At 36.0% G+C, this 14,902-nt stretch overlaps 1 long non-coding RNA gene across 1 annotated transcript in view; it reads left to right on the forward strand.

Moving 5' to 3' along the window:
* The window catches only part of LOC309610605, a 716,737-nt gene that overhangs the window by 28,666 nt on the left and 673,169 nt on the right, over nt 1-14,902 (forward strand). The window lies entirely within an intron of this gene.

Genomic DNA, 14,902 nt, shown 5'->3' on the forward strand with positions numbered 1-14,902 from the left:
TAAGATTAAGTATGTTTTCACACTACAGTAGAAAGAAGCAATCAAAAAAAAAAAAAATCTAAAAATATGTGTCCTAACAAAGGTATATAAAAGGCAGGGAAGTGGACAAAGAAAAAAGTGAACATTTTTTTGTTTTGTTTTGTTTTGAGATAGGGAGGGGCTCAGAGAGGAAGACACATTTGAATAGGAAATTGAAGGATTGTAGAGGGTGAATAAGACTTTGCAAGGCCGATATGAAGAACAAGAGAAGTCCTGGCAGAGACAACTCTCCATAGTATAAAACCTAATACATACGTACAAGAAAATGTAAGTCATTTGCTATTTTTGGAGCATAAAGAACTTGGGGATACAACTGAAGAAATAAGAAGGAGTCTGATTAAGTTAGGCCTTAGATACTTGCTAAGGAGTTGAGACATTGAGACTTGACTCGTAGGCACCAAGGAACTATGTTGCATTTTAAGCAAGAGAATCAGAAGAATATTTGTAGTTTTATAAGATTACTCTGGTAATCTTTAAAAAGCAGACATTTTGAAGGCAGTCAAGCCTGGAGGTTGAAAGAAGCCATGGTCGGGTCCAGATTGGGAAAATAAAGCTTGTCATATGGCGGGGGGATCAAACAAAGGGGATGGATGATTAGGACAACATAGCACAGTTTTCTTTCTTTTTTTTAATAAAATTATTTATTAATTTATTTTTGGCTGCGTTGGGTCTTTGTTGCGGTACGTGGGCTTCTCATTGCGGTGGCTTCTATTGTTGTGGAGCACAGGCTCTAGGTGCGTGGGCTTCAGTAGTTGTGGCACACGGGCTCAGCAGTTGTGGCTTGCGGGCCCTAGAGTGCAGGCTCAGTAGTTGTGGTGCACGGGCTTAGTTGCTCCGCGGCATGTGGGATCTTCCCAGACCAGGGCTCGAACCCGTGTCCCCTGCATTGGCTGGTGGATTCTCAGCAAAGTCCCAGCACAGGGTTTTCTTAGCAACAGTTATTGCCAGGGAGTATACTGTTGTTAATCATTATCTTGAAAACTGCAATTATCCCCAAACCTTAAATTCCTTAATTTGGATATGCTATTTTCTCTTTGTTTTGTAACCCCTTGAGTCATACGCTGCCTACATGGGAGTATTTGTCAAAGTTTATTTAAGCTTTGCTAAGGAGAAAACCACAGGCCTAAGATGGCATCACTTGTGCTAAAACCTACGAAACTAAACTTAGATTTAATACCTGACCTCACTGTAGTTTCAACCTTCCCCAGGAATGTAATCTTAATTGGTAAGTGTGGAATTTTCTGGTCAGCACCAGTGAGGTAATCTGCCACATGGACCCTCTCCAAAGGAAGGAGAAGTAATCTGTGTGGTGAAAGACACTCACCCTTCTCCCCAAAGAAGGTGACTTCTGGCCTGAAAGATCCTTTATTTTGCTAATACCTTCCTTGCCCCACCCTCCTTCTGCCTACAAATACCTTCCCTTTTGTACAACCCCTTGTAGCACCCTTCTATTTACTGGATGGGATGCTGCCGGATCCATGAATCTCTCAATAAAGCCAGCTAGATCTTCAAATTTACTCAGTTGAATTTTCTTTTTTAACAGCTTGGCTGGCCAAATTGTGTGTTAGGATCACCCCCGTGAAATCGATGGAACCATTAAAGTAAGTGCTGTTTCTTGCAATTCGTTCGTGATCTATTTTGCATGGCAATTTTATTAGTTGTTTTTGATTTCATAAAAGTGCCTTTACTGATTTAAAAGCAGAGAGCTATATTTTCTATTTTTATCTATAAACAGCTTTAGATGCCCCATGAGAGCAAGCACTCAAAACAAAAACCAAAAACTTTTAAGTACAAATCAGATATGCTTCTCAATACTTGATTGCAAAGTGCTCCATTTTTTTAAAAGTTTATTTTATACTTTTCTGCTTGGATTCTCTCTCATACCTGCTCGGTCCCTGGACCTTTTTATAACACCTGACTCTCCTATACCAACTTGTCATTGGAAGCACTGGTTGCACTCCAAGCACTTACCTATCATTCCTTGTTCTGTCTAGAGGAGCCGATTTTCTCTTTCCTCTAGCGTAGGTTGTTACTTGGATCACTGCCAAGAGTCCTTCATTCTTGCTTTTTCCTGTTGTTTGTCTCCTGGCCAGTCTCCTCTTTCACACAAGGAAGGTCATGCGTGTCTCCATTATGGCTCCTACTCCATCCGACCTCTTTATATTCCAGTAGCTCATCTTGTGTCTGCATTTTCCAACTGAGTTTCTGCCTGCTGAAAGAAGTGAATGACAAGTTAGTAGTTTATTTGGGTTTTCTTCTACCCAATGACTGAAATTAATGAGCTCGTGGGAATTTTTATGATGTAATTTAATTAACAGAAAACCACACTAAGAATGTTAAGCTAACATTTGGTAAATGCATCTGAAAGGGTTTCTTCTTTGGCATCAAACCCTCAGCACTTTTAAAGCCTTCCTTCGGATTGCGTAGCTAAAGGTACAGGGAAGCTATTATACATCCTCTATCCTATGGCCTCAGCTCCTGACCCTGTTTCCTGGCTTGTGTGGTTCCACCATCATAGAAACTCAAGTGAATGGTCAGTTTCGCACTCATCTGGGAGCAAGGCAACTTGGAAGTAGCTGGTGTGTCCTTAGAAGTTTGCTGGTTTATTTTTTAATCACTTGAACTGTGTAGGTTAGTAATAGAACACCTACACTGATATAAGAAAAATAAATTATTAGAGTTTTGTTTGGGGTTTTCTCTGGGGATAAAGGAGAAATTTGAAGATAGGAAACAACTAAACAAACCAAACAACTAAAAGTTTTACTTTTCATACTCTCAAAAATACTCTTTTAAATTTCTGTCTAAAATTCAAATTGTGGTTGTGATATTTCATAAAGTCATAATAATATATATATTATTATATATAAGAGGAATAGAAAACTTTGTGTATATATAACACTAAAGAAAAACCCTCCTTCCGTGATTACTGCTGCTTGGAAAACTCTAGGTTTTTTATTAGTGCCCTTAGAACCCAGGAATAAACAAAAGAAGATTCTGATTTCATGGTGATATTGCTTCTGGACAAAACGAATCACTTACCATTTCTAGGACATTTTAGGACACGGTTAGATTTGTAATTTAAAATATATTACACATCTGAACTATTGAAAGTTTAGTTGGAGGGGAAAAAAATCAGAGATAGCTAAACAAAAACAAAAATAAAGTAAAAAATAATCCAAAAACTGAGCTGAGGACTTTCAAGGCTCCACTAGACTTTCCACAGAAATGAAATACCAAGGCAATACCAAATGGAAACATTTCTAAATTAAAAGACACATATACACATACAAAAAAATGATCACCAACTGGTATCAAAATAGGAGTTCACTGAAAATTGTTTGATGGAGTAATGCATGCTTTGTTAGGATTTATCTAAATTGTTATTTAAAAATCTTCCTGAATAAACTATGAGGTACATGAATACATGAAACTGACAAAAGTATTTTTTTTAAAAAAGATGCCAGTGTATCTTTTCGAATTAGAGTTTTCATTTTTTCCAGATATATGCCCAGGATTGGGATTGCTGAATCATATAGCAACTCTATTTTTAGTTTAAGGAACCTCCATACTGTTCTCCATAGTGACTGTATCAACTTACATTCCCACCAACAGTGTAAGAGGGTTCCCTTTTCTCCACACCCTCTCCAGCATTTATAGTTTGTAGATTTTTTGATGATGGCCATTCTGAATGATGTGAGGTGATACCTCACTGTAGTTTTGATTTGCAGTTCTTTAATAATTAGCGTAGGTTCTGGATTTGAATCCTCAAGTATCTGCAAGGGGTTGGTGGCATATCATTAGCTACTGATTTTAGATTAACTGTTAGGGCCAGCCCTGAATAAAGTCATGAAATTTTCAACTTCTTAATCTATGTTCCTCCTCATCCTTACATTCCTCGCTTTTCTCTCAAATATTCAGTTAAAATATCAGCCCTTACTCCTTCCTAATCTAAGTTTGTTTTCAAAGACTTGAAATCACAAACAATAACTAACAGGTGAGAATAGTATGTCCTTTTTAGGATTACTTAGGTTTTAATAAGAATTCACACCATAAACCAAACAAAGTGAAGTTTTTGGTAAAGTTTCATGGCAGTTAGATGGCTTTTCGACATCTCTAAAATTGCCTCACCCAAGCAGTTGCCCGTCCTATCTTAAGCCAGTTGTGGTTAAGAGTAAGCTTTCACAGCAGTAAATTATTTGGTAAGAAATGTTTGCTATTCTTATATATACTCAAAAAGCCATTTAGAGTGGGGCGAAAAATGTCACAGTATAACTATCACTGTGGGTCTGAAAATGCTTTACTTATTTATGTAACTGCAAATATTTTATACTAAAAAGGCAACAATATGTACATATTCAAATAACTTTATGTAAATTATTTTTCACAGTACATTTTTTTTTCAGATTTTTGAAAGTTTATTAATAAGTAGCCTTAGAAAATCAGGTTTTTTAAAATTGGAAGTAGTACTTTTAAATCTTCAGCACTTCCAAAATTTATTCATGATTAAAAGTCCCAAAGAAAGTAAGATAACTTTTAACTCAGAACAAACTTAAGCCAATTATTTTCCTATTTTAATTCAAACAATTATTTATAATCCATTTATTGTATTACTGCTTTCTTTTTTTTTATAATTTATTTATTTATTTACTTTTGGCTGCATTGGGTCTTCGTTGGGTTGCGTGGGCTTCTCATTGCATTGGCTTCTCTTGTTGCGGAGCACAGGCTCTAGTCTCGAGGGCTTTAGTAGTTGTGGCTCTCGGGCTCTAGAGCACAGGCTCAGTTGTAGCACACAGGCTTAGTTGCTCCCCGGCGTGTGGGATCTTCCCGGACCAAGGCTCGAACCCGTGTCCCGCGCATTGGCAGGCGGATTCTTAACCACTGCGCCACCCAGGAAGCCCTGCATTACTGCTTTCTAAACATCAGCATTTGCATAACTCTTCCACAGTTTTTGGCTGTATGTGTGTCCCACCTATACTTTTGCTTACTTGATACTTTGTTACCCTGTATTAAAATACATGTATTTAAAATAATTTTGTATCACTGCCATGCATTTAAAATGATCTCACTTGTCCTAAGTAGAGTGATTATAAATGTAAATATGATTAAAAACAAGCTTTTATGTTAAAGACTACATAAGTAATGCTAAATCTAGTCAATTTGCAAAACTGCACATCAAAAATTATGTTACTCAGTGAGAAAAAATGATAATGTTTTTGATTAGTCAGTGATAAAGGCACATTTGGTTTAGCATAAGGTGAAGATGAGGTTCCTGAATAAAATACTTTTGCTTTTTAAAGTTTTTATGTTAAATAAAGAATCAAAACTTTGCATATGGGATCAGAAAGCAAAATAATTACTTTTTTCTCTAACATAGTTGGATACTGAGGGTTAGTTCCTGAGAAGATATGTGACCTTTGTTAGACTTTTATTTCGAACTGTCATCTGAAGTAATCTACAGAATGAATGAATGCAGTTATATCAGTACTTTGCCCACACATGGTAAAAAGAGGATTCATTCTCCACTCACCAGTGCCTTCTGACTGAGAAAAATGTTTATCAAGAACTTTTTCCAAAAATTTCAAGTGTCTTTTTATAATAATTCAAATGGCTTTTAGCAAACTCTTCAAAAAATTTCATAAGCAGATTAGACAAGATATCAATCTGATCAAGGAGGTAGGTGTACTTCTAATTATGTGATGCTTACATTCTTTTTGACTTCATACTTAAGCAAACTTAACTTGTAAAGAAGTTATGGTGTCGTTAGGAAGCTAACAATATTCTAGTTCTCATGATTCCTGGCCCACAGTAAGCGTGCACTTCACTGCCTTCTTGAAATTCACCATGTGACTTGCTTTGGTGAATGGAATGATGTGGGTCACTTCCTGGTGGAAGCTTTAAGAGTCAGTCCCCAATTCCTTATATTTTCTTGCCCCTGCCATGGCAAATGGCAGTGCTTTGATAGTGGCAATCTGTCCCATCAGGTTCTAAAACAGCACTATTTACAATAGTCAAGACATGGAAGCAACCGAAATGTCCATCTACAGATAAATGGATAAAGAAGACGTGGTATATATATACATATGTATATATATATACATATATATGTATATATATACGTGTGTATATATATACACACACACACACAATGGAATACTACTCAGCCATAAAAAGAATGAAATAATGCCATTTGCAGTAACATAGATGGACCTAGAGATTATCATACTAAATGAAGTAAGCCAGACAGAGAAAGATAAATACCATATGCTATCATTTATACGTGGAATCTAAAAAAATGATACAAATGAACTTATTTACAAAATAGAAACAGACTCACAGACATAGAAAACAAACTTATGGTCACCAAAAGGGAAAGGTGGGGAGGAGGGATAAATTAGAAATTTGGGATTAACAGATACACATCACTATGTATAAAATAGATAATCAACAAGTACCTACTGTATAGCACAGGGAACTATACTCATTATCTTGTAACAACCTATATGGGAAAAGAATCTGAAAAACAATGTAACTGAATCACTGTGCTGTACACCTGAAACTAATACAACATTGTAAATCAACTATACTTCAATTAAAAAAAAAATGACACACACACACACACACACACACACACACACACACAGAGAAAGAAAGAAAGTCATTTTCACCAGCCTTGGAATGCCAGTGCTGAATACCCTCTGGCATTGTGGGAGGCACCACATAGGTACTTTCCTCTCTAATGGCCCTTGCTCACCTATTAAAAGATACGTCTTCAAAGCAAAAAAATAAAAAATAAAATGAAGGCCACTGTTGTGGACCTGGGTTCTAGCCAAACTGAGTAGGACACAGACTCATGTTTTGCAAGTCAAAGAATATGGGGGACTATTTATCACCACAGCTTTATCTAACCCATCCTGACTAATCCTCATCCATTCAGACTTTTTGAATGAGCCATTATTTGTACAAAATTAATTTGCAAATTCCTGCATAAAAATCTTACTGATTAAATATTTCTTCCAGAGAAAGGTAAAGTTCTAATTACCAGATAAAACACTCAATATTTTCTGAGAGTCAACATAATTCAGTCTGAAAGAGCAGTTTTTTGTAAACATTCCCTATCTCTTCACAAACAGTCAAGAATTTGGAGGTCTACCCTTAATGTAGATGAAAATTTTAACAGATGAAAAAATACTTTTCCTAAAAAATTGTGTATAACTAATGGGACCAAAAATTCCTTATGTGTTCAACACAGAATATAATTTGCTTCTGTTGTAACAACTTAAATGCCTGAAACAGGTTTTCTTAGCCTAAGACCAAATACATCTTTAGTGTCAGTGCTTAACTCAGTTTATCACGTTTAGTCTATGTTACCAGTTGGGATGGAGTTGTCAAATTATTTAGAAATCTCTAATCATAGTTATTTTCAATGGTTGAATGAAAAAAGTCTTCATGGAATTCTTTATTCACTCATATCTGCAAAACAGTTGTTAATGAACTGTACATGGCCACACTTAAGATAGTAATCATTTCTTTGGTTTCTGCCATATCTAGAATATTAAATAAACTTTATTTTTTGATGAAAGCACTTTATCGATCACTGTATTTATTCCATTCACAAACGTGATTTTATCATTTCTTAATGGCAAATTTACTAAAGAATCTGCCAAAAGTTCAGCATCTCTAACCTTGTGTTTAAATGTGACACTGAAGGCAAGTATTCCAAAGCTTTTGCATTTGTCCCCTGGCACAATAGACATTAATTTTTGAGACACATTTGAATATCTTTATACTTAATTTTGAATATTTTGATAGATTCTGCTTGGCATACTTCGGGTACTTCAAAATTATTCTTGAGGTTGATTAGTTTAATGTGTGTCTCTAAATCTATGGTTCAGAATGAAACAGAACAAATTTTATTGCCAGTTCATCAAAATAAGAAACATCAAATATTTCTATATATTTTATGTAAAAATTTGTATTGAGATAAAATTGACATATAACATTACATTAGTTTCAGGTGTACAACATAATGATTCAATATGTGTATATATTGTGAAATGATCACCACAATTAGTCTAGTTAACATCTGTCACCATACATAGTTAAAAAATAAATTTTTTTCCTTGTGGTGAGGTCTTATAAGACCTACTCTCTTAGCAACTTTCAAATATGCAATACAGGATTATTAACTATAGTCACCATGCTGCATGTTGTATCCCTATGATTTCGTTATTTTCTAACTGGGTTGGACATTTTGACTCCCTTCACCCATTTTGCCCACCTCCTATCCCCTGCCTCTGGCAACCACCATTCTGTTATCAGTATCTATGGCTTGTTTTTGTTTGTTTTTAAAATTCTAAATATAAATGAGATCATATAGTATTTGTCTTTCTCTGACCTATTTCACTTAGCATAATACTCTCAAGTTCCATACATGCTGTCACAAATGGCAATATTTCATTTTTTATGGCTGAATAGTATTCCCTTGTATATGTGTGCCACATCTTCTTATCCATTCACCTATTGGTGCACACTGAGGTTGTTTCCATGTCTTAGATATTATAAATAATAATACTGGAATGAACATGTGGGTGCACATATCTTTTCAAATTAGTATTTTTGTTTTCTTCCCATAAATACCTTGAAGTGGAATTGCTGGCTCATATGGTAGTTCTATTCTTAATTTTTTGAGGAACCTCTGTACTGTTCTCCATAGTGGCTGCACAAATTTACATTCCCATCAACAGTGCACACAGTTCCCTTTTCTCCACAACCTCATTAACACTTATTTCTTATCTTTGTGATAAGAGCCATTCTAACAGGTGTGATGTAATACCTCTTTGTGATTTTGATTTGCATTTCCCTGATGATTAGTGATGTTGAGTATCTTTTCATGTACCTATAAGCCATGTGTATGTCTTCTTCAGATCCTCTGCCCATTTTTAATTGGATTTTTTTGGCTATTGAGTTATATAAGCTCTTTGTATATTTTGGATATTAACCACTCATCAGGTATACAATTTGCAAATATTTTCTCCCATTCAGTATGTTGCCGTTTCATTTTGTTAATGATTTCCTTTGCTGTGCAGAAGATTTTTACTTTGATGTAGTCAACTATTTTATACATTTTAATGATATTTTGGGGTTCTTTTGTAGATAATATTTATGAAACACTAAGTAATTTATTTACTTAGTCTTCATAACTCTTTGAAGATGTATGGCTGTATTGCTAACAGTAATATTACTCACATTTCTATCAGTCTCTTTGTCATTACGCTTTAAAAATTCTCTTTTAAATTATTCATCCATGATGGGATAACCAACAACAAAATAAAAAACGAAAACCAAAAAAAATACCAATGACAGGTCTTATTCCAATTCACGATTATGTATAATGATAGGAATTTTTAAATAATCAATAGGTGCCAACCCCCAGAAGTGACGATTTAAAGTACTGCTGGGAAAAAATGTAATGATGTGCTTATAGACTCAATATTTAATAATCCACAGTAGGAATACTACTCAGCCATAAAAAGAATGAAATAATGCCTTTTGCAGCAACATGGATGGACCTAGAGATTACCATACTAAGTGAAGTAAGTCAGAAAGAGAAAGATAAATACCATATGATGTCACTTATATGTGGAATCTAAAATATGACACAAATGAACCTAATTATGAAACAGAATCAGGAAGAGAGAATAGACTTGTAGTTGTCAAGGGGGAGGAGGGTGGGAGAGGGATGGATTAGGAGTTTGGGATTCACAGATGCAAACTGGTATAAATAGAATGGATAAACAACAAGGTCCTACTGCATAGCACAGGGAACTATAGTCAATATCCTGTGATAAACCATAATGGAAAAGAATATGAAAAAGAATGTATATATGTGTATAACTTAGTCACTTTGTTGTTGTACAGCACAAATTAATACATTGTGAATCAACTATACTTCAATAAAAAATAAAAATTTTAAAAATCCACAGTAAAAACCCACATTTTTTATACTTTGCATCCTTCTAAAAAATTACGATTGACGTTTCAATTTCTGTAGGTTTGAGGCATTCAGGGGGTAGGCTTGAAATGTTATGGTGAATCCACTATCTGGGTGGATCCACTAAAGGCAGCAATCTGTTGGGGATCACAGGTGTTATGTGATCACTACATTTGTTTCCAAAACACATCATTTTATTGGTTCATAATAAGGCACTCCAATGCCTATTATCTTAAAATAACCACCATTCTATTTTCTTCAAAATCCTCTGGTTTGGCTATGGTTCACCTGGATGGATTTTTTGCTCTTCTTATTTGAGGACCCCCAGGTAGCAGCATTTACTGCTGGTTGGGCTGGAATGTCCAAGGTGGCTTCACTGATATGTCTGGTGGCCTGATGTGGATGGTTCTAGAAGACAGGGCTCAGCTGTAGCAATGGGATGGCTGGGCCTCTCTCTCTCAATGTAGTCTTGGGGTCTCCCCCTCTCCACTAGGCCTCTACATTGTTCTCTTCAGCAGGGTAGCTGGATGTCCTGTGTGGTCTTTCAGGACTTACAAAAGTGCAAAAACAGAAGATAACAAAGAGTTTTTAAGGCTTAGGCCTGGAATTGGCAAAATATAACAAAGATGAGACAGAAACAGGAGTACTGAAAGAGACAATTCATTCAAAAAGATTTGGGAAGGCATGTAACAGACACTGGACCATAGCAGTTATGAAATCTAGACAGATACGTGTTTCCAATTGCCCTGGCTCTGGGCCAGGGAGTGAATATTGATTTAGACCAAATTTTGCTTCCTGAGAGTGATTCTTCCAATCACTCAGCTCTGTCCTCTAGACTCTTGGTTCTAATTTCTGAGCTTATTCTTCTTTTTCCATGAGAAATGGCCTGAGTGGGCAACTTAAGGAAATTTCTGTCTGCTTTCTATTCTTGTAGTTCAAGGGCTCAGAGGTCTCTTTTCTTATTCAACTGTCTCTTTACCCTTTAGTCTGAGCTAGTAGAGCCCCTAAATGAAGTTTTAAGCCATCTAGGTATTATGGTATAACCCGCTCCACTACACAGAAGCCATAAGCACAAATCTCTTCAAGAGGAGCCCCTCTCTACTTGGGCCATGGGTCAGCTTGCTATGGAACAACACCCTTAAGATTCTTAGATGTTCTCTTAGACACCCTATTATCTATCAGAGGTGGTCTATAAGGAATGCCCTCAGATTTTTAGAAACCTTTTGTCTAGATGATATGGCCTGCACACTTGCCTTACATTTTCCTGAGGTTTTCACAAAGGGTCTTACAGGTGTAACCTGTACTTGATCTTTACCTGAGGTTACATTTTGCTATAGATGTGATCTTAGCACTGAGGTCTATTATTATTTTTGAGAGTCTTCTTAAAGGAGATACTTGGGGTGAGAAACCATTGTATTTTCAGACTTAGCAAGCCTTGATTTCATTACATTCCTCTAAATTCTGTTTGCAAATTGAATTCTTTAGCTCATCTCAGGCCTCCCATACTTCATCAAAAGGGGCCAAAATAAGTCCATTGGCACTTTCAACTTTCTGTCTGGAAATCTCCATAGCTAAAATGACAAGTTCCTTAGATGTCTCTTCTATCTTCCACATCATCTCAGGCAACTGTTTTATGAATTTCCTATTGTTATACAACTCGAGTTCCCTTTTCTTCAGCCTCTCATCCTGATGTCCATACTTTCCAGGTTCCATTAGCAATACCTTCAGGCCCTTCCAGTCTCTACCTGCTGCGTAATAACAAAACCAATACCATATTTTTTTTTTTTTTTGCTATGGCAGTACCCACTTCTGCTATAAGTTTCCATTCTGATTGTCTGCTGCAGTGTAATAAACCACCCCAAAACTTTGCATCCTTTAAAAAAAACACACACATACAATTTTACTATCTCTCATGATTTAAGAATTGACTAGAACTCAGCTGCATGGTTCTTCTGCTGAGGTGGGTCTGGTCTGGGTCTGTTTTGTTGCTGCAGTTAGATGGTGCTGAGGCTGGAAACTCCAGGATGTCTTTACTCATGTGACTGTGACTCTGTTCTTGGGACAGATGGAACTCTGGGCTCAGTTGGGACACTGAGGTGGCTGAACCTCTGTCTCTCTCTGCATGTGGTTCCAGATCTTCTCTCCTCCAAATGGCTTTTCTACATGGTCTTGTCCCGTAGTCTAGCATGGAAACCAGATTCCTTAATTGGTGGCTCAGACCTTCCTAAATCACAAAAAGTTGAAGGGGTCAGGTCTCCTTAAAGATTAGGTCTGAAAATGGCACAACATCACTTCTGCCACATCCTACTGGTTAAAGCAACTCACCTAGACTCAGTGTGGCAGGTAACTAAAAATGGCTTGAAAACAGGAAAGAATGGTTCATTGGGGATCATTTTTGTAGACGAGCTACCATACGTGTTAATATAAATGTGTTACTATTAGACAATGTTGGTCTCTGTATTACCTAAAATAATATTTTGCTTCACCAGTGGTATGCAATTTACTCTTTGGGGAACATTTGTTTACCGGTGTTACCATTGTGTCGTATATTTACCTAGAATCACCAAAACCAGTAATAAACATTTAGGGCAATTTAAATAGTACAATGTAGCATGAAATGATTTAACTACCTTTTCAAAGATTTTATAGTTATTAATGAATTGCGTTTTTTTCTTAATGTGCTGCAGGCACTTCATATTCTAGTCAAAACAGAGTGGTCTCCCGCAAGCAATGTGATAAAAAATGGTTTAGACAGACTGTCAAAATCTTCTTTAAGAGAGTTCAGGGGCACTCAATAATCTGAAGAGAGAAGTGAGTGATATCTATTGGTTAAGAATAGAGTGGAAAATACGTATGACAATAAATTATTTGTAACAGAGTAATATGCTTCTTTACACAGCTTTACAAAATAGGTATGAAATTGCCTGAAGCCCATTTATTTTGCTGTTTGAAGTAAAATACCATTTTAAAATAAGCTTTACAGAAGACAACAAATATGCCAGGCAGCTGAAAGAGAATATTTGTAATATGTCTTCAAAACACATAATTAAGTTTCACCAAAAGTGAAATTTTTGTAAATAGTGGTGCCAAGTAAGCTATTACTGTTGCAAAATGCAACTCTTGCATTGATTTGCTATTGACAATAATGGCTACTACATTTCAAGCTACATGATACATATAATTATTAATTTTATCAAGGTTTTTTTCCTTAAAGTCCAGTTCTTCATAATATGACTCCATATTTAAATATTTAAAATTTTGCATAATTTTGATGTTTAAATTTTTTTTTTTAAAGGGAGAACATTTCTTTTTTTTTTCATTAATTAATTCATTTATTTATTTTTGGCTGTGTTGGGTCTTCGTTTCTGTGCGAGGGCTTTCTCTAGTTGCGGCGAGTGGGGGCCACTCTTCATCCCGGTGCGCAGGCCTCTCACTATCGCAGCCTCTCTTGTTGTGGAGCACAGGCTCCAGACGTGCAGGCTCAGTAGTTGTGGCTCACGGGCCTAGTTGCTCCGCGGCATGTGGGATCTTCCCAGACCAGGGCTCGAACCCGTGTCCCCTGCATTGGCAGGCAGATTCTCAACCACTGCGCCACCAGGGAAGCCCCTGTTTAAATATTTTTAATTTAACTATTTTACATAATCCTTTTCTCTTAAACGGCAAAAATTCCTTCTGGGATGCTTTTCATGCACAAGGAAGTAAACTGTTTCAGAACCTAGTTTGTAGTTTATAGCACTAACACCAACGTTATTGCTGGTCGTAGTCCATAGTAACTGTACCTCTGTTAAACGTTTTCTTATTTCTTGTCAGAAATTTCTTAATGTATACTTAACTTGTTAAAACAAGACACTTGCTTGCCAAGTACCAGAAAAAAAGACATACTCAACAGACAATTATGTTGTCAGTGATGTGATTTTTACCCCTGAGTATTCTACCGCACACAACCCTCATGTACACTCACACTTAACTAATGCAAATTCTATTTCATTCATTCATTCATTCACAAGCATTTACTTAACATATACTATAAGCCATGCACAATTCTAGGTACTAGAGTATTTGAATGCCCAGGACAGCTCATAAATGAAGGAGCCTAGTCTCTGCTGGAAAAGCTTAACTGGTAATAACTTATATCTGAGTATAAAACATGGGATTGTCCCCTCCTTACTGTCTTTCAGAAAAAGTGTAATAATTTTATATTTGAGTCCTGATATAGTCTTCCATATTAGAGAACACTCTCTCAATGACTTTATTTTGAAACTTGACACTTAAGGAAAGCACCACCCAAACTGTCAACAGTCTCTTTGGCTTCTTAGAGAGGTCATCTCTCTAAAGTAAAAGTGGGCAAAGAAATTTAATGCAAATTTGCTAATTATTCTTGGGGGTGTTATCATGGTTTTGAGTATTGAATGTCATTATGAAAACAACAGAGTGAATAATTATCTGTGGAGACCACAAATCTACATCCACAGGAAGAATTAAAGAAAGAAGAACTGTTGAAGTGCTGTGCAAATGAGTCTTTGAGTCCTCAAATTTTCAGTTACAATACTATACCTGGGTCAAACATCTGCATCTCAAGCAATAATCATGTTAGATCATTCAAAACACATTTTTAGTGATGATGAAGATACATTTTTTAAAAAAGAATATACAGAGTTAAATAAAATATTTTCAGGAAATGTTATACAGGAAAAATATCAGAATTTTCTTATTTTTTAGTTTAAATTATTTTTAATACTAAGAATTTCAGACACCCAGAAAACTACGATGAGAACACAACAAACCATGTGCCCACCACCCAACTTTAGCAAACCCTAACACTTTTGTTCATGTTCCAGATGACTTCTTAATTTTAATGAAGTTAACTTATGG

The sequence above is a fragment of the Balaenoptera borealis genome (genome assembly GCF_965194805.1).
Source record: "Balaenoptera borealis genome assembly, chromosome: 14".
NCBI lineage: Eukaryota > Metazoa > Chordata > Mammalia > Artiodactyla > Balaenopteridae > Balaenoptera > Balaenoptera borealis.